At 52.7% G+C, this 11,009-nt stretch overlaps 1 pseudogene; it reads left to right on the plus strand.

The window, feature by feature from the left end:
- Nucleotides 1-9,665: 9,665 nt before the first annotated feature.
- Nucleotides 9,666-10,529, plus strand: LOC122463799 (annotated as a pseudogene).
- Nucleotides 10,530-11,009: the final 480 nt, after the last annotated feature.

Here is an 11,009-nt window from a genome sequence, read left to right on the forward strand (position 1 = left end):
TTAGTTTATTTGGATGACCTGATTGTGTTTGGAAGAACCTTAGAGGAGCATGAAGAAAGACTTCTTAAAGAGCTTGATAGGTTGGAGGATTATGGTCTGAAGCTTTCAATTGACAAATGCCAGTTCTGCAGAACCTCAGTGAAGTATGTGGGTCACATCGTGTTCCAAGAGGGTGTGAGTACTGATCCTGATAAAATAGAAGCACTCACTACATGGCCACGTCCAAGTAACTACAGAGAACTCAAGACCTTTCTTGGATTTAGTGGCTACTACCGCAGATTTGTGAAAAACTATGCTATGGTTGTAAAGCCTCTGAACGATCTTACCAGGGGACACCAGTCCAGCAAGAACAAATCTAAGACCAAGAATAAGGGGAGGTCCCCAAAGCCTCCTGTGCAGAGACACTATGGCCCCTTTGAACCATTTGGGCCACGGTGGGATGAGAGATGTGAAAGGGCTTTTCGAGAAATCATTACTTGCCTAACTCATGCTCCAGTCCTAGTCTTTGCTGACCCAAGCAAACCATTTATCCTGCATACTGATGCCAGTTTGGAGGGTCTGGGAGCCGTCCTGTACCAGGAAGTGGAAGGCAAATGTAAACCTGTAGTCTTTGCCAGCTGAGGATTGTCTGATAGTGAAACTCGCTGTCCCACCCACAAGCTGGAATTCTTGGCCTTGAAATGGGCCAACACTGAGAAATTTTGAAACTACTGGTGTGGTGCTCAGTTCCAGGTGTGGACAGACAACAATCCACTGACTTATGTGTTAACAAGTGCTAAGCTGGATGCTACAGGGCAGAGATGGGTGGCTGCCTTGGCTAGCTATGAGTTCAGCATTCAGTACTGATCAGGGAGAAGCAATGTAGATGCAGATGCCTTGTCCAGGCGTCCGCAGGCACCAGAAGTTGCTGTGATACCCACAGATGGAGTGAGAGCTATTTGCAGTGTGAGTCGCCGAGAGCCAGAGGCCCGAGAGAGCCTTCAGGGATGTGTTGCAGAAGCTTTGGGCCTGCCCCCTGAATGCATGCCTTCTGCTTCAGTGAACTATTGGACCAATCTCCCTTGCCCATGCTCAATGCGGCTGACTGGCAAGAAGCCCAGCGGCAAGATATTGACATTCGTGATACACTACTTGCCAAAAGGGAGGGGCGAAGCCCAGCTGCGGTTGTCCCACCTAACCCGGAGGGTAAACTACTATTGAGAGAATGGACCAAACTAAAACTGATTCAGGGAGTGCTACACCGAATGACCACCGCCCCTTTACAAAAGCAACGAGCACAACTAGTGCTGCCAAGAGAGTACAGAGCCCTGGCCATGAGGGCCTTGCATGATGACTTTGGGCTTTTAGGGATGGAGAGGACCCTGGAACTGATTAGGTTCTATTGGCCCCAAATGGCTGAAGATGTTCGCAGGAAATGTGAGACTTGCGCTCGATGTGTTCAAAGGAAAACTCTGCCCACGAGGGCTGCATATCTCAAGAACATCACCAGCAGCAAACCTTTGGAGCTGGTGTGCATTGATTTCTTGTCTGTAGAGGCAGACAAGAGGAATGTTGGGAACGTTCGAGTAGTGACTGACCATTTTACACGGTATGCACAGGCATACCCCACACGTGATCAGAGGGCCACCACCGTCGCTCGAGTATTGTGGGACAAATATTTCTCAGTCTATGGATTCCCAGCCCGGATACATTCGGATCAGGGGCGGGACTTTGAGAGCCACCTTCTGAAGGAGGTGCTGAAGATAGCAGGAATTAAGAAGTCTAGGACAACGCCGTATCACCCCCAAGGTGATCCTCAGCCAGAGAGGTTCAACCGAACCCTATTAGATATGTTGGGAACTTTGCGACCCGAGCAGAAGGCTGCCTGGAGCCAGTGTGTCGCATTTCTGGTGCATGCCTACAATGCCACGAAGAACGATGCTATGGGAGTCACCCCATATCTCTTGATGTTTGGGCGAGAACCAAGATTACCCAGAGATTTGTGCTTTGGTGTTTCAGAGGATGGAGATAGCTATGAAACTCATCAGCAATATGTATCCCGACTAAGAGAACAGCTACGGGATGCTTATCGCTTAGCTACCTCTGCGGCTCGGAAGAACACAGACCGCAACAAACATCGATATGATGCTAGAGTGCGTTCGCAGGAGCTCCAGCCGGGGGACAGAGTCCTGCTGTGAAATTTGGGTATTGCTGGCAAACACAAGATAGCTGACGGATGGAAGGCAATACCTTACCTGGTGATGGAAAAGCTTGAAGATCTGCCGGTCTACAAGATCAAACCTGAAGATGGTCCAGGGCAAATAAAGACGGTGCACAGAAACCTTTTGCTCCCTGTGGGGGAATTGGTAAGCACCCCTAATGAGATGGGCCACGACAGGGCAGCCAGGCAGAACAGAAGTGCTAGACCAAAGCCGCCATCCAACACGGACAGCGGGCCCCCTGCAGCTAACCTACCCCTATTCAGCACATCCAAGAGTGAGTCTGAGGAGGAAGACGCAACCCTGGTGTATCCTGGAATGGAGACAAGATTTCAGTCTCTATCAGCTGAACCAAGAGAGAGCTCCCCCTCCTCCGCCCTAAACCCCATGGCAGAGGTATTTAGGCCCGTTACTGGCATCCCTGTGCCACTGATGGGACCCCCCTGTGATGATGCACACAGGTTATTGGACAGTGGAGACATCCAGGGGGAGGGGGCCCTAGTCACGTTGGACCTTCCACGGTCAGAACCGGAGATGCAGAGGCCTATGCCAGTAGTTGAGGGATCCTCAAAGGAAACCTCTCCATCCATCGCTCAAGAAGATTTCCTGCCTACCCCTGCAACAAAAATTCCAATAGATGAGACAGGGTAATAAGACCAGTAAAACGGTTAACTTAGGAGGCACCTGGGGTGACTAGTGAGGAGCCAACACACTTAGCACACAGGCTTGTGAAAGCTGAAGTGGGCTTTCTGAGGCCCTTTGGAGGGAACCAGTGAATTGGTATAATAGGGAGTGTGATTGGTTGGGACGACAAATTCTCGGCTGGGGGGAGGATGTAAGCAGAGTCAGGATGAGCTCTACCCTGACATCTGGTGGTGAGTCTTGGTGGGTTGTGGAAAAGAACTTCAGGGGCTGATCTCATTTGCATACGCACACCCACCCCGCCTAGATGGTCACTTTGGCTGCTGTAGGAGCCCCAGTTTCTCTGTTATTGGGGCAGGAATAAACTGTTATTATCCTGATTATGTGACTCAAGGACAGCGGAACTGTACTTGGCCTTTTGTTATGATGGAGGGACTCACCATCAACTAAGCAGCACTCGAAACTCAAGTTGGGGGCTGAAATGAGTTCAGATGAAGGATTCTACATGCACAATCCAGCTGACAGGGTGGGTGGAACCACGGAGCTATTTGCCACAGCTCTGGGGTAGCCACAGCACTGAGCCCTTGGCGGCTGGTATGTTTGTGGCACCCAGCAGGAGAAGTCAGAGACAAACCTGAAATGCTCCTGCTGGAAGGTTGTGGTTTAAGGTGACTCTTTTTCTGGGAATCCAGAACAATCACACACAAGAACACAAAAAAGGGGGAGACAAAGCAGGCTGCTCCTTCAACAGAGTGAGACAAAGCAGGCTGCTCCCTACGGCACCAAGAGACAACTTGCCCACCTTGTTCTAGGCTGGTTCTTTCCAGACTGCCTCCAGTCCCACACTTCCCCGCAGAGCCCCCAAGACTGCCAGCAGGCCAGGAAACCCTACTCCCCCATTCACCCACTCTTAAAGTGATATCTTGCTATTGCAAACGGTCCTCCATACACAATGTCCAGTATCATTCACAGGCAGGGCTGGATTAAGTTTTTGTGGGCCCAGCACCATACATATTTGTGGGCCCCCATGGGGCAAGGTGCAAGGGGGGCGGGATGGTCAGTCTCGAGAGTGAAGGGCGGGCTGGAGGCAATGAGGCCCAGCGCAGCGGGAGCAGCCCCGCTCCACACAGCCCAGCAGGAGGGCACTGTTTACAAATCTGCAGCTGCCAGATGCACACTGGCCTGCCCAGCCCTGTGCTGCCAGCATGACCCTTCCCCTTGAGGGTGGGCCCGCACCACACCGCCCCCCTGCCCAGTGCCCACCCTTATGCCCAGCGCCCCCTGCCCATAGATCTCCCCACTGCCCCCCACTTTCCTCACAGCCCACTATCACAGCTGCACAGCACCCCATATTCCTGAGGGGATTCTGCACCAAAAAATTAAAAATTCTGCGTGTAATAGTTTAAAATTCTGCAAATTTTATTTGTCCAATAAATAAATGTGGAGGCTCCAACATGGCAGTGGGGAGCACAGGCCACTGGTTGCATGGAGGTGGGAGATCCCTGCAGCCTCCCCCCACCCCACCCCGGGACAGGGACTCGGCAGTGAGGCTGCACCCGACCCTGACACAATGCAAGGGCCAGGCCTGTCCCAGCAACACCCTGGGGCCCTGCCCCCCTGTGCCAGGCGCCCCAGGTGTGGGTGAGCAGGCTCAGCCCAGCAGCAGGATCCACGTGCAGAGGGACCTAGTGTGGGGGGATCCAGGTGGGGGTAAGAGAGTTCGCTGTGGGGCAATCTGGGTGTGGGCAGCTCAGTGGGAGATCTGGATGCACAGAAGCTCATTGGGGGGTTCCAGGTTACCATAGGCTGGGGGGAGACATTCCCCCTCCCTCCTAGTGGCAGCTACCTCTGCCCCCCTGTCCCCCTGCACTGTGCTGGGGGCTTCCCACCCTTGCAGGGTGTCACAGCATTGCCAGTGCTCTGCAGCTGCCTCCGTTTCCCCACTCTCCGCCACCCTCATGCTCTGTTGTGCCAGGGCGGAGCTGATTTCCCTGCTCCCGGCAGAAGGAGTCCAGGAGTTTACACGGGAGTCAGCGAGTCCCCTCTCCGGCGCGGCAGCGGGCGGCTCTCTCCCCTCACCCCACCCCTCAGTCTCAGGTAGCTGTTTGCACTCGCTGGGTAGAGAACTGGAGCTGAACGGTTCTTCTCCCTTGATACGACCCCGCTGCAGCTGTCAGTTACCCCGTTTGCACGCTGGCTCTCGCCTTCATCAGCATTCATATGGTGGAGGAGTGGGGCTAGCAGCCAGGTCTCCCGTGTTCTATCCTGGCTTGGGCAGGGGAGTGGGGTCTAGTGGTTTCAGCATCAACAGACTGGAGGTGTATCACTTACCCAAACGCTCCTTAGAAAAAATTTTCCGTGGGGTGAAGCCGGTGGCTAACTCTGCAGAGTGGGAAAGCTGTACCCGTCTCTCGCTCTGGGCTGTCCCTGTCTCTCTTTCTCTTTATACAGAAGGGCTCAGGTACGTGCTGTGATGTAATATAGAAACCATCAGGTAGAGTATATACATTTCTATTCTTCTCACTGGCCCTGCGTGAAGCAGCAGGGAGGGGGGAGTGTTGACCTGGGAATGTGGCAGGGGAGTTTCACTGGGGATGGGAGACCTGAGAGCAGGTAACCTGAGCCGGGAGGGGAAGGGGGAAGTAACACCTCTGCCCCGGAATGTGGACAGAGGCTGCAGGAGGGAGCCTGCTGAGGGGGGGTTGGTTTCAGTTTTGTGCTGGGTGGAGGAACGCAGGGAACCCCAGGGCTGGGGTCTAAGTTCCCTGCTCCCCCAGAAGGACTTGACTGAGAGGTCCTGGTTGGACCTACAAGCTCTGTTTTGGACTGTGTTCCTGTTGTCCAATAAACCTTCTGTTTTACTGGCCGGCTGAGAGTCACGGTGAATCCCAGGAAGAGGGGTGCAGGGCCCGGACTACCCCACACTCCGTGACACCCTTCCCATCCTTTAGACATTTGTGCACACGGAGAAATTCTCCTCTCTTCCTGTTAGGAAATCGAATTACAGGAATGAGTGAAACCAACTCTGCGGAAGAGAAGAACGAGGGGGGATTTGATAGCTGCTTTCAGCTCCCTGAAAGGGGGTTCCAAAGAGGATGGATCTAGACTGTTCTCAGTGGCAGCTGATGACAGAACAAGGAGTAATGGTCTCAAGTTGCAGTGGGGGAGGTTTAGGTTGGAGATTAGGAAAAACTTTTTCACTAGGAGGGAGGTGAAACACTGGAATGCGTTACCTAGGGAGATGGTGGAATCTCCATCCTTAGAGGTTTTTAAGATCAGGCTTGACAAAGCCCTGGCTGGGATGATTTAATTGGGGATCGGTTCTGCTTTGAGCAGGGGGTTGGACTAGATACCTCCTGAGGTCCCTTCCAACCCTGATATTCTAGGATTCTATGATTCAACTCCCCTTAAGAGGCTTGGGGTGGCAACGTGGGCAGAGTGTCACGCAAGGTACAGAGCAGCCGGACTTCTGGGTCCTGTCCTTGGGAGAAGCAGGATGCCTGGGTTCTATAGAGTGGAAGCAGGGCACAGTGGAGTAGGGTTGGGTGGGCCTTGGAAATCTGGGTTCCATAAGAACGTGGGGTCTAGTTAATGCAGGAGGAAGGAGGCCAGCCGGTCAGGACTCCTGGGTTCCGTATGGGGGTGAGGGGGAGGCTAGTAGTTAAAACTGGTTGCCAGGATTCCTGGGTTCTCTCTCCAGCTCTGGGAGGAGAGTGGTGGCTACTAAGGTAAAGCAGGGGGCCTGGGTGGCTGGACTTCCATATTCTGCCGCCAGCTGTGTGGTCTGGTGGATTAAAGCAAAGGCCTGCGCGTCAGGACTCCTGGGTTCTAGGCCCCGCTCTTAGGCGGAAGCAGGATCTCATGGGTTACAGCAGGGCTAGGAGCCTGGGTTCCCTTTTCAGCTCCTCCAATCACTCTGTGTCCCTGGGAAAGTCACAGGGCCTGTCTCTCCTTTTCATTGCATACGTTATAACAATATTGCCCCCCTCCACCAGATCTCGTAATAACCTTTGCAAAGTTCCTGGTACATTTGGGCATAAGGGCCAAAGCTCTGAGGGTGTTTTTGTTCCTTTTCCTTATTCATCCCATTGACACTCAATTTAAGCCCCATTTAAATGCAGAACGGAACAGAGGAACCTCCGCATGAAGAACAGCCAGGGCCCTGCAATGCAGTTGAGTTTCTACCAGGCCGGCAAAGTCATTCCAGGGGTTCCCATCACCTTCCTCATGACCTTGACAGCAGCTCTGGTTTCAAATTGGTTGTAATTTGAGCTTTGCCTCTGTGTTTCTTCCTTCTGTCCATCAGCCCGCCCCCAGCTTCCTCACACTGTGTCACCAAGGTTATGCAAGAGTAGAACTGGATTACCGCTCCCAGTCCCAGAGTAAATGTCAGATTATATCAGAACCACACACGCCCAGCCGCCCCGAAAACCTCAAAAATCTGAAAATCACAAAACCGTTGGCGGAAAATTGCAGGTTAAAAAAAATTCAGCCGGAAAATGAAAATTGTTCAGCTGAAGAAAGACAATAACGTTGGTTGAAAAGCGCTAAAGCCGGGATACGGTTTGGCTACGAACTGTTACAAAGGGAACAATGATTGGCCAAAAAGTGAATCATTTTCAGCCTAAACCCAACAATGTTTTGAGGCCAAACTATCAAAACCCAAACAATTTTCAGCAAAAAAAAGGTGAAAAATGTCATGTTTCTGGCTAAAAACTGAACAATTTTTGGCCCAGAAACTGCCAAAAGCAAACCACCTTTAAGCTGAAAAAAGTCAAACCCTGAGAAACGTTTGCAGTCCCAACTATTTTCAGCCAAAATGTTCTGGAAGCTGAGCAATTTTCAGCTGAAAACCAAATGAGTTGGGACAAAAATTAAGCAATCTTTAGCCCAAACCTGCCAAAATCTTTGGACTCAAACCTGGGCAATTTTTCGTCCAGATCTTTGAATATATGACAATTTTCAGCCAAGAAATTAAAAGAACGTGGCCCAAAACTGCTGAAAACAGAAAAAAAATAAAATTGTTTTGGGTTTTTTTGGGGGGAAGGGGGTTACAAAACTTGAAATTTAGGAGCAATGCAGGGGCCCTTGCTGTGAAAAAGTTTGAGTTGAAAACACCTGATTTCCGTTTAACCTGGAGCTGAGGCAGGGCAGAGCTAAGGGGACAGCAGCAGCAGCCCGAGCTGGGCCGGGGGCAGAGCAGCAGCCAGAACCAGCCTAACCCTGCTCATACCCAGTGGCAGGGAGTTTATTGGGCTAACCCCACTGACACCCAGTGGCAGGGAGTTTCACAGCCTAACCCTGCTCATACCCAGTGGCAGGGAGTCCTCCTGGTTTTCCTTGACAGTGGCAAATTTCTGTGGCTTCTAGGTGGCTTTAGAAAGGAAATTTCCCTTCAGACCCAACGAGGGGCCTCTGCCTATCGTCTCGACTCACCTGGGGAACGCAGGACCCAGCGCAGAGAGAAACTTGGATGGCGTGGGTTTGCCCAGCAAAGCGTCCGTGAGTCTGTCCCCAGCACGCCGGAGCCCTCCCCTGTGTGTTGAGTTCACTCCCCTTAACTCTGTGTCTTCTACGTGCTCCACCCCCACCTACTCCCTGAGATCCACAAGCTGCAAACCGTGAACGGAAATGATCATCCATCACTGTCTTAGCAGCGAAATCACCTAAACAACAGCCACTGCTTTAAAACTGGCCCCCACTTCCTCCCAGAGCCTGGCATAGAAGGCAGGAGTCCTGGCTCCCAGCCCCCCTGCTGTAATGAACTAGATGCTTGGCCAGAAGCTCTTCTATTGAGGCGTGCCCCTGAGAAGAGGAAGGGCCTGTATTTGGCACAAGTCCTTTCCTGATACCGGCTGCACCACGATCCAGAGATAACCCAGCGCTGTTAGCTCAGAACAAATGCTGAGTCACAAATGATACAACTCCCAGCCGAGGAGTGGGGGGGGTCTAGTGGTTTGGAGTGGGGGCAGGGGGCACTGGGAGATCGGACTCCTGGGTTCTGTCCTCGGTTCTTGGATGGGGGGGTCTAGTGGTTAGAGCAGGTCAATATTCATGAGGGGTCCTGTGTTATCTACATGTTGTGGGTACGTCCCTGGGTGAGACAACTCCTGTGAAATGCTGCCCCTTCCTGTTCTATATTAAATCTCAGTCACACTCAGCCCCCCCCGGGGTGTTCGTTACACAGGCCCCATCCTCAGCTGGGACCCTGAGACCCCCCAACGGGAACCCAAAGCTACTGGGAAAGCATCCCCCAACAGCATGGTACACAAGACCAAGGTTGAATTCTGAGGGGAGTGGGATCTAATAGCGAGAGCGGGAGACTGGGAGCCAGGACTCCTGGGTTCTATCCCCAGTTCTGGGTGAAGAGTGGGATCTAGTGAGCTGGAGCGGGGAGAGTGGGGTGGGAGCCAGGACTCTGGGGTTCTATCCATGGCTCCGGGAGGGGATAGGGTCCAGTGTGAAAGATCAGGGAACAATTCTGTCTCTCTCTCCCTCTTCTCCAATCCCCTTTGTGTTCTTCCCACACCTCCCACACAGCCTCTCTGCCTTCCCAGCCCTGCACAGCACCTCCGCCTTTCCATCCGGCCCGCCCCATCATGGCCCCTCCACATTCCCACCCAGCCCGGTCCCTCACGGCCCCTCCGCCTTCCCAGGCAGCCCAGCCCCTCACTACTCCTCCACCTTCCCAGCTAGCCCAGCAGCCAATGGGAGCAACCCCCAGCTGGTCGGGAAGGGAAGTCAAGTTGCAACTCCGTGTGGCACCCCTTGGTCCGGGTGGCAGGCTGTGGGCTCTGCCTGTGAGTTCCGGAGCTGAGGTTGAGGATGATGGTGACCTTCCTCTTCTCCTTCCATCTGGTGCTCACCTACCTGCTCACGTCCTGCTTTATAACTCTGTTCGCGTCTATCTCTGTCTGGGTTTCCACTGGGTCTTCGGCATGGCCATGTATGAACTCAACGGCTGCCTCTCCCTGGGCATGTTCTCTGCATCTTCCTCCTCACCCTCACCAGCCTGGACCACTGCACTCTCCCCTGCCGCCCTGTTGGGTCCCGGCATCACCGCAGCGTGGCCCAGGTCACGAAGCTGTTCGCAGCTGGTCTCCTTCACCCTCAGTGCTCCCTAACTGGGTTTCCGTGAGCTCCTGGAGATGGACGGATCAGGGTTGTCTGCACGAATAGTTACACCTTCTCTGGGGAGGGGGACAGAGCCGAGACGCAGGCCTGGAGGACACTTCTCCATCTTGTTCTGTTCAGGGTGCAGTTCCTGATAGGCTTCCTGCTGCCCCTCTGCACAAACATGGGATGCCATGGCTGGACGGGGCTGTAGATGAAGAAGAGGGGGCTGACGCGGAGCAGGAAGCCTTTCAAAGTCATGGTAACTGCCGTGGTGTCATCTTTGTCTGCTGGCTGCCCTACCACCTCTGCCACAGCCTGCTGCTCTACGAGAATGCGTTGCTGGTGTCATTCACGAGCACCTTCCTGCTTATTTACACCCTTCTGACGTGTTTCAACACTTGCTGTATCCCCGTCCTCTACATCTTTGTGGGGGAGATGTTCTGGCAGGTGCTCAGGATGTCCCTCATGACTCTGGTCAAGGCAGCTTTCATTGATGATCTCGGCAGGGAAGCACCTGAGCCCAGTGGGAAACAAGGGACAGAAGTTGAGGGACCAGAACTGGAGATGGACTGAAAGTACCTGGAGTAAGAGAACATTGGAAACTTGTCATCCCACCTGTTCCTTCATCCCTGATTGAACTAAAATGTGATGGGTTCCCGGTATTTCAATATTTTTAAACGGAGCAGTGTCCTTGGGATTCCAGGTTCCTTGTCATCTGCAGAATCCCATGTGTTCTAGGTCTCTCAATCTTTTCAACATCAATAGGTCTTTAAAGAATCTAGATTATTGTCCACCTCTAGAACCTCATTTGTTCTTGGTCTTTCTATGTTGTGAAACTCAGTGTGTGTTCAGGGGTTCCAGATCACTAGCTGGTTCCAGAATCTCATTTGTTTTAGGTCTCTCAATGTGTTCGAACCTAACTGATTCTCATGGGATCTGCATCAGTGGCTGGCTCTGGAATCTTTGTTTTATGTCTGTCAGTGTGTTCACACTCAATAAGGTCTGTGAGTTCCGGATTCATGATTGGTTCTAGGACTCAAGTGGATTTTAGAG

Source organism: Chelonia mydas, chromosome 24 (genome assembly GCF_015237465.2).
Source record: "Chelonia mydas isolate rCheMyd1 chromosome 24, rCheMyd1.pri.v2, whole genome shotgun sequence".
Lineage (NCBI taxonomy): Eukaryota > Metazoa > Chordata > Testudines > Cheloniidae > Chelonia > Chelonia mydas.